The sequence below is a fragment of the Vespa crabro genome, chromosome 4 (genome assembly GCF_910589235.1).
Source record: "Vespa crabro chromosome 4, iyVesCrab1.2, whole genome shotgun sequence".
Lineage (NCBI taxonomy): Eukaryota > Metazoa > Arthropoda > Insecta > Hymenoptera > Vespidae > Vespa > Vespa crabro.
In genome coordinates, this window is record NC_060958.1 from 11,643,493 (window position 1) to 11,659,094 (window position 15,602).

Sequence of the window (15,602 nt, forward strand, 5' to 3'; positions counted from 1 at the left end):
GGATATCGGAAAAAGGCATTGTTTGCTCTTCTTTTTTTATTTATCTCTCGAAAGCGAACGCAAATCTTTCTCATACTGATTCTCGTGACTCTCGGAAAAAAGAGAAGGTCGAGCTAATTAGTAACATCTATGCTGTGTCAAAGCGATGATACTTATATTTCTTATGAATAAAGAGTATAAAAATATATCTACGATATATAAAAAGAGAGATAATGCGATATCTATGTATATAGACGTACGTTCTTTGTTACTCGTATAGATCGTATATATATGATTGTTGGAAAAAGTTCATTCATCTTGAAAAAATACTTTTCTCGCTCGAGCAAAGGACTCGAGAAAGAAATTACTCTGACTGCAAGGAAGTCACGCGCAGGTACCAGTAGGCCAGCTACTTTTCCGGATAATGTGAAAACGTAGGTGAGCGCGAGAATTCCACTAAAAGAACACTTCTGTTCACTCTTTAACTTGCCATTGTACGAAAACCATTCAGAGAATAATATTACGCCATCTGTCGTAATATGAAAGAATGCTTGCGATTTTCATGTCATGCTTTTCCTTGGTCATTGTTAAAATGGAAAATATAGATGAAAAGGAGATAGTAAAAAGGAGAGAGAGAGAGAGAGAAAGAGAGAACGTTCCTTAACATTTCAAACATTGTATACCTACATGTTCTATATAGATATGTAAAAAAACCGAGAGAGACAGAGAGAGCGAGAGAGAGAGAGAGAATGAGGAAAAATGATATTACTTTGTATAATTAACAAAACATTTTTGCCTGAGCATGTCTTAATGATACTAAAAAGGGAATGGAAGCGCGTATTTTATATTTTCATTTATATTCAATCAAGCTAAAATATTATCAACTAATAGTATTTTATCAAAAGTATCCACCTACTCGTTTTAACGCGATGTCGAAGTCGGAACGTACTTACGTAAGTACGTAAAAACTTGCGAAAGAATCTCGTACGATCGTAGTGCGTATTTCGCTGAAAACACATATAAATGGAATTGTTAGTATCAAAGCCAACGAGCGTAGAACGATCGTTTTTCCGTTTCATCGATACCTCCGTCTTTTCTTTGCCTCTTTTTTTCACTCTTCCTCTTTGCTATAGCAAATATTTTTTAATATTAACGTCTATTCATCTATCGGAAACTTTTATGAGCATAGAAGGAGACAAAAAGGGAAAGAGGAAAAAGCGAATGTAGATAAAGAGACATTCGCGAATAATTTCAAAGAAGCCTGATCAGCGAAAGGGATGAAAGAAAACAACGATTAAACGTGCTTCATTTCCTAAGTTTAAAGCGATATCTGTATACTCATCTGTCATATTTAAGCAAACACAGATTAGACCTTTTTGGATGTTGGACGATTCCTATTCTCGAGATAAGAAATATAATTCCCTTTGGCAATGTCACCGAGTATAAAAGAGAGAGAGAGAGAGGGGGAGTAATAAGGAGTTTAATAATCAAATGCGAGTCAAACGCCAAACGTTCGAACATGGGAGAAAGCCGTCGAAAGAGTTGACCTCTTTTAAAATTGACTGTTCTTGCCAATTTCCTTTTATTTCTTGCCTCCATGAGGCAACCTCCGTCTACCGTCCTCCTTCTTAGCTTCGATTATTAATCGCTTTAAAGCTTTTAACACATTATCAATTAATTTTCAAAGTAACAGACACAACGAATCGATTAGAGTAAAATGTAATAATGCTTCCGTTCTATCCTATCACTTTATTTATTTTTGCTTAACATCGTCGAGGCTCGATCGCATGACAGATAGCATTTTCTTTCGGAACATTATATCCCTCATAATTATATGTAATTTGCATAATTAAAATCTCACATCGTCAGTTTCCCGCAATGTCGGTCGAAAGAAATCAATTCCTTTTCTCTCACTTATCGTACGACTCTATCGCGATCGAAGGAAATACAAATTTCCTCCCACGCTGTATTTTTATCCTATGCAGAATAATCTTTCGTATTCCAATAACGTTCGAAACATTTTTCAAAATCGAAGAACAATATTCTTCAATCTTTCGTGTGGTTTTCCATTTGGAAAGAGTTACTAATCGTTCGGTACAAGCACGCTCTCAAATGTATGAGGTCATTATTTTATCAGTTTTCCAATTTTATTTTTTATTATCTACCTCTCGATCCTCGAGAAAAGCTATATTTATTTCTCAATGCAAATTTTGTTTCCTATTGAACGGAAATGGACAGAAATAGAGAGAGAAAGAGAGAGAGAGAGAGAGAGAGAGCCAATGTAAAATGTGTGTACAATTAACGAGAACAATATCACGTATCGAATAGTACAATACAAGCAACAAAATTGATTTAATGTGTACGATGGCATGCCTGGAAGCTATCGATCTAACAAAGAAAATACAATGTTCTTTAATTCGTTTGAATTTTTTTAACGGAACGCTAGCATACGTCAAACCGATTGATAGAAATGGTATTACTTTCCGCGATTCCGTGGTCAATAGCAGCGAGGCAGTTCTTTAGGAAAATTTATATTTCTCTTTTCTCGTCTACACATTTACACATTCCATGCGAGTCCTCGCAACGAAGCGATCGTTTTCCGCGTCTGTCGATATGGTAAAAGTCGCGGATTGAATTTCGATGAGCAAAGGAAATGTGAAAAGATGAAAAAGGATAGAAAGAGTATGCGAAGATATGTCGAAGAAGTCGCTGCACGAACGAAGAACCAGACAGAGAGAGGGGGGGGGGGCAGGGAGGGGGAGGAGAAGAATGTAAAAAAGTCAATATCCATGACCATTCTACTGTATTGTTTCTTTCTATCCTTGTCATCCCCACCTCTGCCTACTTTCACTCTCTCGCTTTCTCTCTTATTCTCTTCGTGTTTAACATTACGAAAGAAAATTTCATTTTTCTACTCCATCGAACATTCCTTCTTAAGATCGATAGAGAAAAAATCACATTGTTCGACGAGAATATACAGTTCATTCACAATCTCTCACGTTTATTTCGACGGAAGAAGAAAGGAAAAAAAAAAAAATTTGTTCGCTTCACGTGCTTTTTCATCAATCACGCTCTGATTCGTTCTTCGATTAAATTTCGTTGATCTCGAAGGAAGAACTTATTGGTTTGAAGTTAAAACGATTTTGACGCTTGTTATCCGAAGGTACTCGACGTCACGGAACTCGAGTATGGCTATGGTTCAATACTAAGGGACAAATCCATTGGAGTTAATTTGGAGATAAAGAAAAGTTGAAAGACAAAGTTTCAGTTTGAATGCAGGCCATGGTACCAAAGTATACTATATGATGCTCTTTATCCCTCTTCCCTCCGTATCCTACCCATGCAAATCCACATAAAAAAGAGGTAGATGAAGTTCATGAGATATGCTCTTGTAGAGTGCCGCTCGACAACACAACGACTAGAAAGGTTTGTTTTCTCTTACTTACGAAATATGCGCCAGTGGTAGCTATGCTAACGGTGTCTTTGAGTTTACTCTCGACAAATCCTTGCGAAATACTAACGCGTCTTTTTTTGTCCGAACAAAGGCCGCTTTTCGAGGTCGGCGCGATTTAAAACGATTGACGACATATATATATATATATATATATATCTGTCTGTCGATCTACCTCTCCTTTTCCCCACTAAAGAAAACTCGGAAAAGTCTCTTCAATACATCCTCGCGTTTGCTTTTTCCTGCTTGCGAGCGGTGTTTTTACTCCTTGAGAAGTACAATGAAAGGAAGAAAGAAGAAAAATAACCAACTTCCTTTTTCTCTGTCTACGTCGTTACGCTATAGATTTCATTGAGGATTTCCAAAGTAGAAAATGGAGGGAGAAGTAAACTTGAAAAGATTCATTTTAGAGTAAGAGAACTAAGGGAAGGAAGTCGAGCAGCGTTATAACATATTGAGCATCCTGACACAGTGTCAAAGGTATATTACATCGAGAATCGACAAAAGACATATAACTGTTTGCAACATTGCTCGAAGAGTTAAAAGTTCTCTTTCGATCGAAAAGATACGCGTAAATAAGAACATCTTTATTTCAATTTCGATGATTTATTTACTTACAGGCGCATCTAACTCATTATACTAGGATGAACGTAGAAAATTGGGTTTTCCATCGCAATGTTTACTCGTAAATTTAATTTTCGTTTGATTCTATTAAATGGATCAGGATGACTGGAGAAACAATTGGACGAGAGAGAATAGTTGAGAGACAGAGGGAGAGAGAGAGAGAGGGGGGGGGGAGGCGGATAAAACATTATTTAAATGAACTAATGCGCCAAGCTAAATCTACCGAGTTTGATAGATTTTCTAAACGATTGGTACGCTCTTCCACTGATTTCGTTTATCAATCAATGTATCGATTTAAAATCAAGGATTTCTTTTCCCCTTTTTTGTTTTAATTTTCTTTCTCGTTTATTTTTTGTCTCATTTAGCAAACGAGTTGACTCTTTGATCATGTATTCTGCAATTTAGGATCAGAATTTTGCCTCTTTGAAAGGATTCAATCAAGTTTTCCATCTCTATTTCCGGATTTTCCTGTCCGGTTGTAACAACATTAACGTAACGAACATTAATGTAGTAAGGTCGGAGTCGCATCGTCTCTTGAAAGTGCACTCGATCGCGCACAGGAGCACCTTTCGTCTAGTTGAGAATTTATTCGAAACTCGATGCGTCGTTTCCGTTCTCGAAGACGAATGAGGGCGTGGTCTTGATATACACCCACGTACAGATACACTGTACATATCCATTGAAGAAACTCTTGCAAGTGTATTCCTAACTCTCGCTCTCCATATTCCGTCAACGATATACCTAAGGCATTTTTAGTTACAATTACCCATATCTTGAGAGAGAGAGAGAGAGAGAGAGAGACTTCAACATGAGTATCCAGGAAAGTTTTCAAACGCAATAAAGATTTGCAAGTGTAAAACGCGATGTGAAAGTTGAAAATAAAAAATATATTACCTACTTATTTGGTTTAGAAATTCAAATCGCGTGTCAAAAGAAGTTTGTACTTGATTAGCGAAACTAAGGTAAACAACGACAACACCTGAAACAAGGGGAGATTCCATTAATCAGTTCAGCTCTTGAGCATTAAGGCACGAGCCTTAAACCGAAAGACAAGAAGAATGGGCGACTTAGCCAGTAAGAAAATGAATAAGAAATAAAGAGAAAATGAGAGGAGTAAGAGGGAATGTAAAGAGAATTATCTATCCGAGATGATTCTGCCTTTTCGACGCGATGAATTTTTCGTACAAGTTTCGCGATAAATCCAGAAAATTGCAAAACTTTAATTGCAAATTGCAAGAGTCGCGACGAATGTTCAATACGAAAGCGTACGTAAGTTTGAACGATCCTCGGAAAACGAACGTCCATCCATCGTGTTAATGAATTTCCACTTTGGCGATAGGCTAGTCGCGTCGGTTTCTATTGCGAGTCGATCGAAAGAGAAGATTAATTTTTATCATGTAAACGTCAATAGGGGTTTTACAGATCCGCTAGTTAAATGCCCGATGAAAAGCGCATTGATTGGCAATGTTATCGCCGTATTCATCGCCGTCTCATTGTTTACAGGTGAATGCCAGAAGACACGCGCGCGTCGTATATCGATGGTAACATCGAATATCGATATTTGGGCCTTGATAGAACCCTGTCGAACATTTTCCCTCGGCGCGATTAGTCGACCATCGCGTCATTAATTCGCGCCAATACATTTTCACCGAGTATTTTCACAGATTCTCCCATGTCTTCGTGGTAGTTCCATTTAAGAGATCCCTTTATTCGATTCCGAACATCTACGATCGAATAGATTTCCATAACAATTATCTCACATTTCCTCGATCGATTTCTAAGATAATCTCGTTTGGTGATGACATCCCTGACACCTTCTTGTTACCAGTATTAATCTATCAAGTACTAATTACTCTATTCAACTAATGTGCACCAATTTATCGCGTAAGCCAACCAAATGCGATTTCGCATAAACCAAATATACCTACATTGCGAACCAAAGTGTATCTATGTAGTTTCTCTAAGAATCTACGATTCTCCGATATTAACGAATATGTTCTGGATATTGACTCGAAGCATTCTCTCTCTCTTTCTCTCTCTCCCTCTCTGTTCGTCTCTGTCGGGTGCACTTTTATTTTTATTCCCTTGCGCGCGAAAATGCAATAGTCATCGTGGAATGAAACGAAAACGATCGAAGAGTTTTTCGAATCGATTATCGTCACCCGATAAAATAAGAGAAAATCTTTCTGTTGATATCGTCAATGATTAAATACCGAGCCAATTTTATTTACACCAATGGAAAGGGAAATAAGTAGGTAAACGTTAACGTAATCGACTTTATCGCTTCCGATCAATCGATAAAAGAAACTGCATGTTGGTTCCGTAAACCGTCAGAAAGTTTGAACAAATTTATTCTCGTGGTATGTATACCTTGGAGAACGTCCTATGTGTGCTCGCGAAAATGCGTTATACCGGTGTACCGCGATTGCGACGTGAGATATCAAGGTACGTGAAGCCGAAGATGAAAATTATTCAAAAAATTTTTATCGCCGTTTCTCCCAGATGTTCTTCGACGTTAAGAACATGTGTCATCGCGTTCTAGAAAGAATTTCCTCTATATTATATCAAATGTGCCGCGTTAAGGAGATTTTCAGCTCGATCGCGTGACCATATATATCTAACCTTGTCCGAGGAAGTAAGAAAAGTTCGGAAATACGGCCGCGGATTAGTTTTTCCGAATCGAAAGAGAAACAAAGAAAAACGGGTGATTTTGTTCGCGACAGGTGCGAGAGACGGCATGTACATATCTACGTCGTCGAAGGCAAATATCAAAGATAGAAAAGAAGATTTTCATTTCGGTAGAACGTGAAAATTGGAAGAGTCAAGAAACGATTCGAGTGCCGAATGGAAATCGCTTTAAACTCACCGTAAAAATAACTTCGTAGTGGATGCAATTTTACCGGTGAATATATCGAAAACGATTGTATTCCAGGTTGTCGGGTTTCGACGAGGTTACATGTCGTCCTATCGGCTATTTTTCCTCACCGGTAACCGGAGTACTGCGATCGAATCGTTTTCCCAAAGAAAAATCTTAAAATCGATCTGCGACATTTTTGACTGGTTTGCCGAAATTGCATTCCACAAGAGAATAAGAATACAATCAAAGTAAACTCGCGTTTGAAGCACGAAACGCGCGTGTTTTCTCGTTCTCTTTTTTTTTTTTTCCTTTTTTCCGAATACACATTGTGCAAGATCTTTTATTATCTCTCGATGTTCTCTCATGAAGATAAACGAATTTGTTAGATAAAAGAGATAACGACTATCGTTGAATCCGCTATTAGCAATGAAGATAATTTGTATCCCGGGTCAATGCAACGGGTAATCGAACACCTCGATTCCGTCTTCGTTTCGTGGAATCTCGTAAGAGTATTTTATCAATATACAAAAATATTTACTCGGAAAAAATTTAATGACGTTGATACGAAAAAGTAGTGAAGAAAGAGAGAGCATTAGATCCGAGCAATCTAATGCATGTTTAAGAAAAAACCCATAAAACTTTGCCTGTACGTATGTATGTATGTGCACACATACATAAATGCATATAAGAGGGAAAAACTCCACATGTTTTTACTTCTTGCCTGCTACGTTCTTTTTTCCCTCGGAAAGTGAAAAACACGCACAACTTGACATTCCTGTGGTGTCCTATTTTCGACTATTCAGCGATATCGTCTTCTCTCCTCTCTCTCTCTCTCTCTCTCTCTTGTTCCCATGAATCTCTTGAATCGATAATTATGAATATTCTGGGTATTCTACGATTGCATTATTATTTATTTCCATTCATTATTGTCGATAACGCGCGAAATTCAATGAAATAAAGTAAATTTAACGCAAGTTTATAGCGAGCGTAAAAGACCATCCAGCAACCGTATCTAACGAACGAACTGTAAAAAACGGTCTTTCGACGAAATTGGCCCTACGTTCCTCTCGTACTCGTTCTAATTATCAAACGATTCATAAACCAAATCGAAACGAACCCATTCGGTGACTTGAAAATTGCTTACTGTAGAATCGTTCCAAATGAAATAATTGCTTTCTAATTATTCTTCAATCCGCTTATACAAATTTCTACAATTATATCGCTTCGTAACGAAGAGCGATATCCTCTCGACGATAAGCGCGAAAATATTTGTACGTCTGAAGAAGCAAATACGACTGAAATAATCCTACGGACATTCTCGAATCTAGAGGGGTCGCATTATCGACATTGTACGAGCTATTTATTATGTAAATCAGGAGAATATATCACTAACGATGCGATCGCGTCAAGTATCATTAGATATTCACCTTCCTTCATCTTCCGTTACACTAGTTGTTCCGTTCGAAGATAAGGAGCACAACGTACTTAAGGATATCTTTAAGATGTCACGAATTTAGAAAGAGGAATTAAGAGTTATTTCCGAAAGGTTCATCGTCGTAAAAGTTGAAACTGCATTCTGAAGAGAAAGATAGGATAAGAATCTTAGAAATCTCTCGTCGTATCAGTCTTCTTCGATGGTCGCAAAGAAATTAATTAATTCTCTTCGAGAAAAGCTTAAGATCATTGCAAAATAGATTTATTTTCTTGAACATTTTACGATATCTTTAAGAGTTTAAGATATTAGTTGGTGATATCGTAGCCCTGCAAATTGGTATATTCGTAGATGGAAATTAAATTAAGGGTATTGCTTTCGAGATATCGAATAACAAGGATTCAATTTCTTTTTTTTTTTTTTTTTGTTTATTTACAAAGTAAAGTTCAGAAAATAGTATACTCCGAAAGACGATCGACGTCCACGGTGATGAAACAAGAACGAGAAAAAAATATAAGAAGATAGAGGATGAGACGAAAGGAAAATATGCTCCCGACGGAGTCACTCTTCTACTCGCGCAAGTATCTTCTTAGAAGCAAAAACCAGGAAGCGTTAGAAAGGAAAAGTGGAATAGGACAAAAATTGATAAACGTAAACGCGCTTTTTTACGCTCTTTTCTACGCGTTTTCCGTATACATATCGTCGCGTGTATCACTCATAATTGATTGATGCCGTTCAAAAAAAGAGGAATGAAAATTAACGAGGTTGAAACTTTCATTAGGCACGCTCCGTCCATCCATTCGCTCTTTTTCATTATACAGATAAAAAGAGAAATATCGTAACGTCGTTAAACTAGCTTGACAATTAATCGACTATGAAAAAAGAGAGCAATTTAGAGTACAGCGGCTCGTACTATCGTGATAGTAAGACGTAAACCGAACATTCGTAGAAGAGCAACCGGTATAACATGATGCATTACGTTCATTAAATTATTGCATTTTACACGCGTTCGCACTGAACTCGTTGTTGAGAAGCAACTAAATTTATTTTCTTCCTAGACACCGAAACTAAAAGAATTTTGTAGATCGCCTCGCATCGTATTCTCATAAATGCTTCCATTTCTGACATCAAATACGCGCTCCCGCAAAAATCTTCACGGAGAAAATATTTTTTGTCGCTATAATTTTCAAAAGAAAAACGAGACGAAATTTTTCTTGACTAACGACTAGAAACAAGAAAATATTGTATGTAATCGAAAAAGATGCATAGAAAGAAGCTCGATAGATCGATGGTTAACGTGATTTCGAATCTTTTGAAAAAGTTTTTTTTTTCCAGAAAAAGTATACGAAAAAAAAGTAAATAAAAAGAAAAGAGGAAATAACTGTCCGGCGTAGGTACGGAACTATTGAAAACTTTGTCCAACTTAATACAATGTTGATAACTAGTTAGATACTTGCCCGGAGGAAGGAAGATGGTTGTAAAATCTATAATTGAAAAGTCTCTCGACCATGCCCCGATACGTGAATCCGCTTGAGAAGTTTCACGAGTTTATAAAATGCGCGCGTTCCTATGAATGATCTATGGAGCGCGAATAACATATGAATTATTCAACGCGCTATATCGTCCTATGAGATGGCCGTAACACGTTTCTGTTTGTTCACTCTTTTCCTATTCCGTAAGTAAGATGATCCTAATGGATTTTCTAGTTCTAACTACGATTTTAAAAGGGATATTTTTATCTTCTATATATCTATCTATATATATATATATATATATATATATATATATATATATATATATCTACGTATAAAGATATAGGTACGCGTTTCTTCTTTCGCGGAAAAGAATAACTCGAACGCTAAACACGAAATAATCGAATTCCAAGCACGTGTCGACCCAGTTCCGTTGATGAACGATGAGTCGTTCTAAGCAATTCGGAAATACTTTTTTAAAAATGGCGACACGTGGCCTTTGTCCAAATTTATCCTGAAAATGGCAAGTACGGCGGAGTCGCGACTCTTTGGATTAAAAGTGCGAACGAGATGCGATAAAACGATGACCCGATAAGCGTGACCCCTTTCCTTTGCCGCTCAAATTCCGATATTTTCGCGGCAAAAAGGTACGTGCCAATTCGGCCCAAAGAAATGCGCTATTTTATGGAAAGTGGAAAATTCGTTAATGAATCCCTTTCGGAATCCTCCTCTTCGAACGATGCAGAAACGATCCAAGTGTCAAAGAAATGGCGGTACCTCGCGCCGCTTAATTCAATCATTGTCAATTCCCTCGACGATATTAAGGTGGTATTAAATTTCATTATTACCGAAACTAGAAACTGAAAGGTAGTAGGATAGAAGGAAGAAACGGTACAAGTACTTTAAATGCCGCCCATCTTTCCTAAGTTCACTTGACGTTCACGCGATTAACAGCAATGTCACTCGTGATGTTTACTCGACTTCCCATTTCTCTCCTTTGTATTCGACGAACGGCTATAACTAAACTAAACTTTGAAAATATAATTAATCATATTCTCTTTAGAGCCTTTAGCTTCGTTTGCGTGACAAAGCTAAAATAAAGGCGATGCGAAGGAAAGAAACAAAAAGATCGTGTCAAGGCTTTAAGTAAATGTTTACGTTACAAAAGAAAGATAAAATTCGAAGTAAAATGGAGGTAACACGTGACCACAAGCTCTAGCTTACGTGGCTTTAACGCAACGAACAGGAAAACACTGTTAATGGCTATCGCTATGATACCAGCACCAAACTCGGCAGTGGGTCGTGTCTACTGCGGATCAACGGAAAAGAACACAGAAATACCGAAAATATCTTTGAACGTAGATGCGGGCTATTAACGTTCCTCCGTATCGTTGTATTCCCATCATTCTTTTCCCTGTTTATCCAGGACGAAGTTTCACCCTTTCCATCTACAAGAAGGATCTTGTAGAATCACAAGAGAAAATCGACTGATCGGGCGAATCGATTTTATCGCTTCCATCCTATTGCCTCCGACTTTATATAACTAAACGAACAAAAATTATAAAGACATCTAAACAACCTTATACTAGAGTATCGGGTAATAATCTCTTTATGAACTCGAAACCTATCGGATCTGTCACGTTCGACGGCGTAGTCGATTTGTGACATTGACGCGCCATTCATCATGCGAGGAGACGTCGATATGTGTATATATATATATATATATATATATATATGTATATATGTATATATGTATGTAGGTGGAAATGTCGAACGTAAAGAGAAACAGATACACAGAGAAAGGGAGAGGGAGAGAGAGAGAGAGAGAGAGAAATGAATTTTATTAAAGGTGCAAATAGCAAAAGAGGATCATGATTTAAAGAGTAAAAGTACTAGCTCGATCACGTTACGACCCAAATCGAGAATCGGTTTAATAGCTGCCATTTGAGAATTTACGCGATTTAACTTCAGAACCGAACAACAAATTGTCCAGCATGGTCGAAGTAAAGCCAAGTCTTTGCCTGCCATTGGAGCTTAATATCGAGAAAGAGAGATAGAGAAAGAGAAATAGAGAGATTTAGCGGAGACTCATCGTTGATAAAAGTACAAAGTGCAAAGAAAAAAGTACTTTTTTCATTCTTATTCGAGATAATATTGTCTGGAAGAATAACGCGGGTTAATTTTAAAAAGATAAATATACTTGCTACTCGTATTCTTTCGCATTTAATAAACGACCAATTTAACTTGCGAGAAGAAATTGATCAGTATTTTACGTGCATCGTCTTGATGCTCTCCCTTTTCCTAAGATTCTGTTATAGTAACTTGCGCAGAGAAATAATATAAATAATGATTTGATACATACTTCCCCGTGTTCCTTGCTTTTTCACTATATGAACGAGTCGACGTGCGTTTATATACGACGTTTCTGTTATAAGCGAAATGAGAATCGATACTCAATCGCTGTCTCGACGTCTCGATGTCTCGACGAGAAATGTCGAATGTTCGCGAGAAATAAAAAGAAACAAGGAAAGTGTATAGTCTGCCGTGGCGCGATCGCGATCGATCGATCTCCTCCTCCTCTCTTTTTAGTACGCAACGAGTCGTAGAATTCGTCCGTGATTCGTCACTTTTGCAGAGGAACTAAAGAATAAACTGAGATAAAAGGAAACATTAAAGAAAAACAAACAAAAGGGCTCGTCGATCGAAAATTGACAAAGACGAAGAGGAAGAAGAAAAAAAGAAAACAAAGGAAAAAAGAAGAAGATAGGTTTACCATAAAAGACTGCCGCATTCCTTGGTGTCGCATCTCACCGACGGTGAGAATCTTTCTTGAAATTATGCTCCTTGTTCTGTTTCGTTGTTGCCCCGGACCGTTCTTGTTCTTCTATTATTTCTTTTCTTTGCTTGACGTAGAGATGAAGGACGAGGACGATGTCTTGTCGCGACACGACAGGAAAAGAAAGACTTCGAGGAAAGATCCAAAACGAGACGAGGGAAAAATCGAGATACAGGAGCCCAGCCGCGGAACGCGTACCAAAGCCAACTGGGGAGCAACTGTTCTCTGCCCCGTGACCGCGCCTCCGCTACCACCCTCGCTTCCCACCCTTCCCTCCGCCCCCGATTAAAACCACTCGCGCACGCGTTTCACCTCGAAACTCGCTCGAGCTAACACCTTCGGGGTACTACACCTCCTTCTTCGATGTCCGATCGTGTGACGCTTTTCTTTTTTTTTCTACTTTCCTCTTTCTTCCTTTATCTTGAACCTTTTATTCCCCACAAGTTTTTTTCCCCCTTGGCTACCGTTATAAATTAAGGGATTTGCCCTTCCCCATAGAAACGATCTTACATTCCACATTTTCCTTTCTCTCTCTCTCTCTCGGCCAAGAATACTTTCATGCGATTAAAATAGTGATATTCACACGAAAGCGTAATTTTAATGAAACTTCCGGGTGAAATCACACGTGTAATGATGAAGCGATGAAGAGTGACAAAATAGAAAAAAAGAACAAGGAGTTCCGCGAATCTCTATGCGCTCGCTTGATCGTGCATCGATAGAAATAACTCGATAAATTGATTGATATTAAAGTTATCCTATTCGGCGTGTTTGTTAATCGATATTTTAATGAAATAACGATACCTATTTTTTCGATCTAAAATCAAGTTACTTATAGACGATATACAAGTTTTAATGAATTCTCTACAAATAATACAAAACGCACATACGCAGCGCGCTACCGTTAATTCGACGAGAGATTTTCGATGATCGGTTGATAGATAACCGATGCTAATTAAATACCTCACAGCACCACGATTGGCGTAATAAGCTTCCTCCCATACCCTCTCGTCCTGCCTTTCCTTCTATTCGAAATAATTGCGGCTGTAGGAAATACGTTGATGCGTTCCGTTTCTATCGGTGTTTGCGATGGATTTATAGATCGAATTTGAGCGTATGCGTTTAAGAGATCGTTTTACATCGATGAGCGTCGGACTATCCAGTCAAAAGTTCATCATTTCCATGTCTTCGTTAAACTCGATCTACTAGGAAAATACAAAACGAATATGCCCGTGCAACGCTTCTCACGCATAAATATCTCGTGAAATGAGATGATAATTAACAATGAACCATGATTCACCCTCGTCTATTCGTGATAAGATAAAACTTAATACAATTATGGTAATGGAATATTGTCCTAGAAAATGAGAGGAAATCGCATCGCACGACATTCGACGATTCGATGATAAAACACGAAAGAATAGATCATTTGGTTTGGGTCATTTTGTTTGGGACACGTTGTAAAATTTATTTCTATCCTGTTTGACGATGAATGACGCCGATGATACGCGATGTGATAAATATTTGTATTTATTTCGCCGTGCCGATCCGAAAATTGTCGACCTCTCGTTTAAACGTCAAATCGCCATTAAAGAATAAAGACGTTTAATATTCGTGTCAAAGGTGACGCAGAGAGAAACACCGAGATATTTCCCCGCACGAATTCTCAAGCGTCATCGAACAATGGTACTTAATACCTCCGAAGAGTCATGATTCAAGTGACGTTCTACGCGTTGCTTCCGACTCCTCCGCGAATTCGAATAGCATATCCTTCGGGCAACACGGAATTACATGGAATGTTGTCTGTTCCACGACGAAGCCAGATCGATTAGCCACTCGAATAATTCCCATCGACGATTCCTTTCCCATCTACTCGATGTCTCACCGCAGATCGACTTCTACGCGTTCATTTAATGCCGAAAGATATCGAAACTCTTTCTTATCATTTACCTCGCGATCCTCTTTTTACCCTCGCCGCCAAAATATAATTATAAACAAAAATTGGAAAAGTAAGAAATTAGCGCGTATGGACGTGCCTCTATGTACCGTCTTTCAGCACAGTCGTCCGCTTCGGGGAGAAGTATGCCCACGCTCTTTGGAAAAAAAAAAAAAAGAAAAAAGAAAAAAAAAAAACAGACGAACCTGTTGCATTTCTACGTGTAGGTCAATATCGTCGAAGGTCCTTTCACTCGACCAATCTCTTCGATTCTCTCCTCTATCTCTTTTGTCCCGCGTAAGGTCTCGTTAAAATTCGAATCTATAAGTTCATCCTTGACTCGACTTATCAAGTAACCTTATCTATTTTCATCTATTTTATATCACCAATTTCTTCCGATTTTTCAAATAGCATCGGCTTCTTTCTCTTCCATTTCCTCGTTTTAGGCATCTCCATCGAAAGTATGTTATGCAATCGCTATTCGACGCAGGCTCTTGCCTCGCCTCGAGTCGCACGCCAAAAGCTATCTTCTTCTTTCTTTCCACTGGTATAAATCGAAGAGGAAGCACAGGAAATAAGAAGACGGCTATCCTCCCCATCAACGTTTTTACTTAAAAATTTTCTTCCCATACCTGTTGCTATTCCCGACAAGTACGTGCCGAAGAGATACGAGCAAGCGAATTACATGTCAGCGTTACAGCGAAAACATACCATGAGAAAAGTACCATCATCCAACAGCTAGGAACCTCATTAAAGTTCGACAGGATCGAGATTGGAAAGAACGCAATAGCGAGTAGATTCTGTGTCAAGATAGGGGTCCTTCTGACGTTGAAACTTTAGCGTATTTCTTTTGACAATCTTTTTGCCCGAAGGAGAGGAACGAAAAAGAAAACAAAAACAGAAAGAAAAAGAAATAATAAAGGAGAACGATCTTCTTCTTCTTCTTCTTCTTCTTTCTCTTTCTCTTTCTCGGTCCGCCAGTGACCAAAAGTTTTTTCACGATAGTCCAAACCCTCGT

The 15,602-nt window shown here is 38.2% G+C and overlaps 3 protein-coding genes across 9 annotated transcripts in view; 2 read left to right on the forward strand and 1 right to left on the reverse strand.

Moving 5' to 3' along the window:
- Positions 1-12,942, reverse strand: part of LOC124423632 (glutamate receptor ionotropic, NMDA 2B) — a 64,657-nt gene extending 51,715 nt beyond the window's left edge. For 3 of the 7 annotated variants that reach the window (XM_046961581.1, XM_046961579.1, XM_046961576.1), the window contains exon 1: positions 12,589-12,940. The gene's annotated coding sequence lies outside the window, so the exon portion shown is untranslated. Of the gene's footprint in view, positions 1-12,177; positions 12,196-12,588 lie in introns of those variants that run through there. The other 4 variants (XM_046961577.1, XM_046961572.1, XM_046961574.1 and 1 more) reach the window with 3 other exon arrangements.
- The window catches only part of LOC124423636, a 35,696-nt gene that overhangs the window by 14,201 nt on the left and 5,893 nt on the right, over positions 1-15,602 (forward strand). The window lies entirely within an intron of this gene.
- The window catches only part of LOC124423637 (short-chain specific acyl-CoA dehydrogenase, mitochondrial), a 37,952-nt gene that overhangs the window by 10,998 nt on the left and 11,352 nt on the right, over positions 1-15,602 (forward strand). The gene's annotated exons all lie outside the window — the stretch shown is intronic.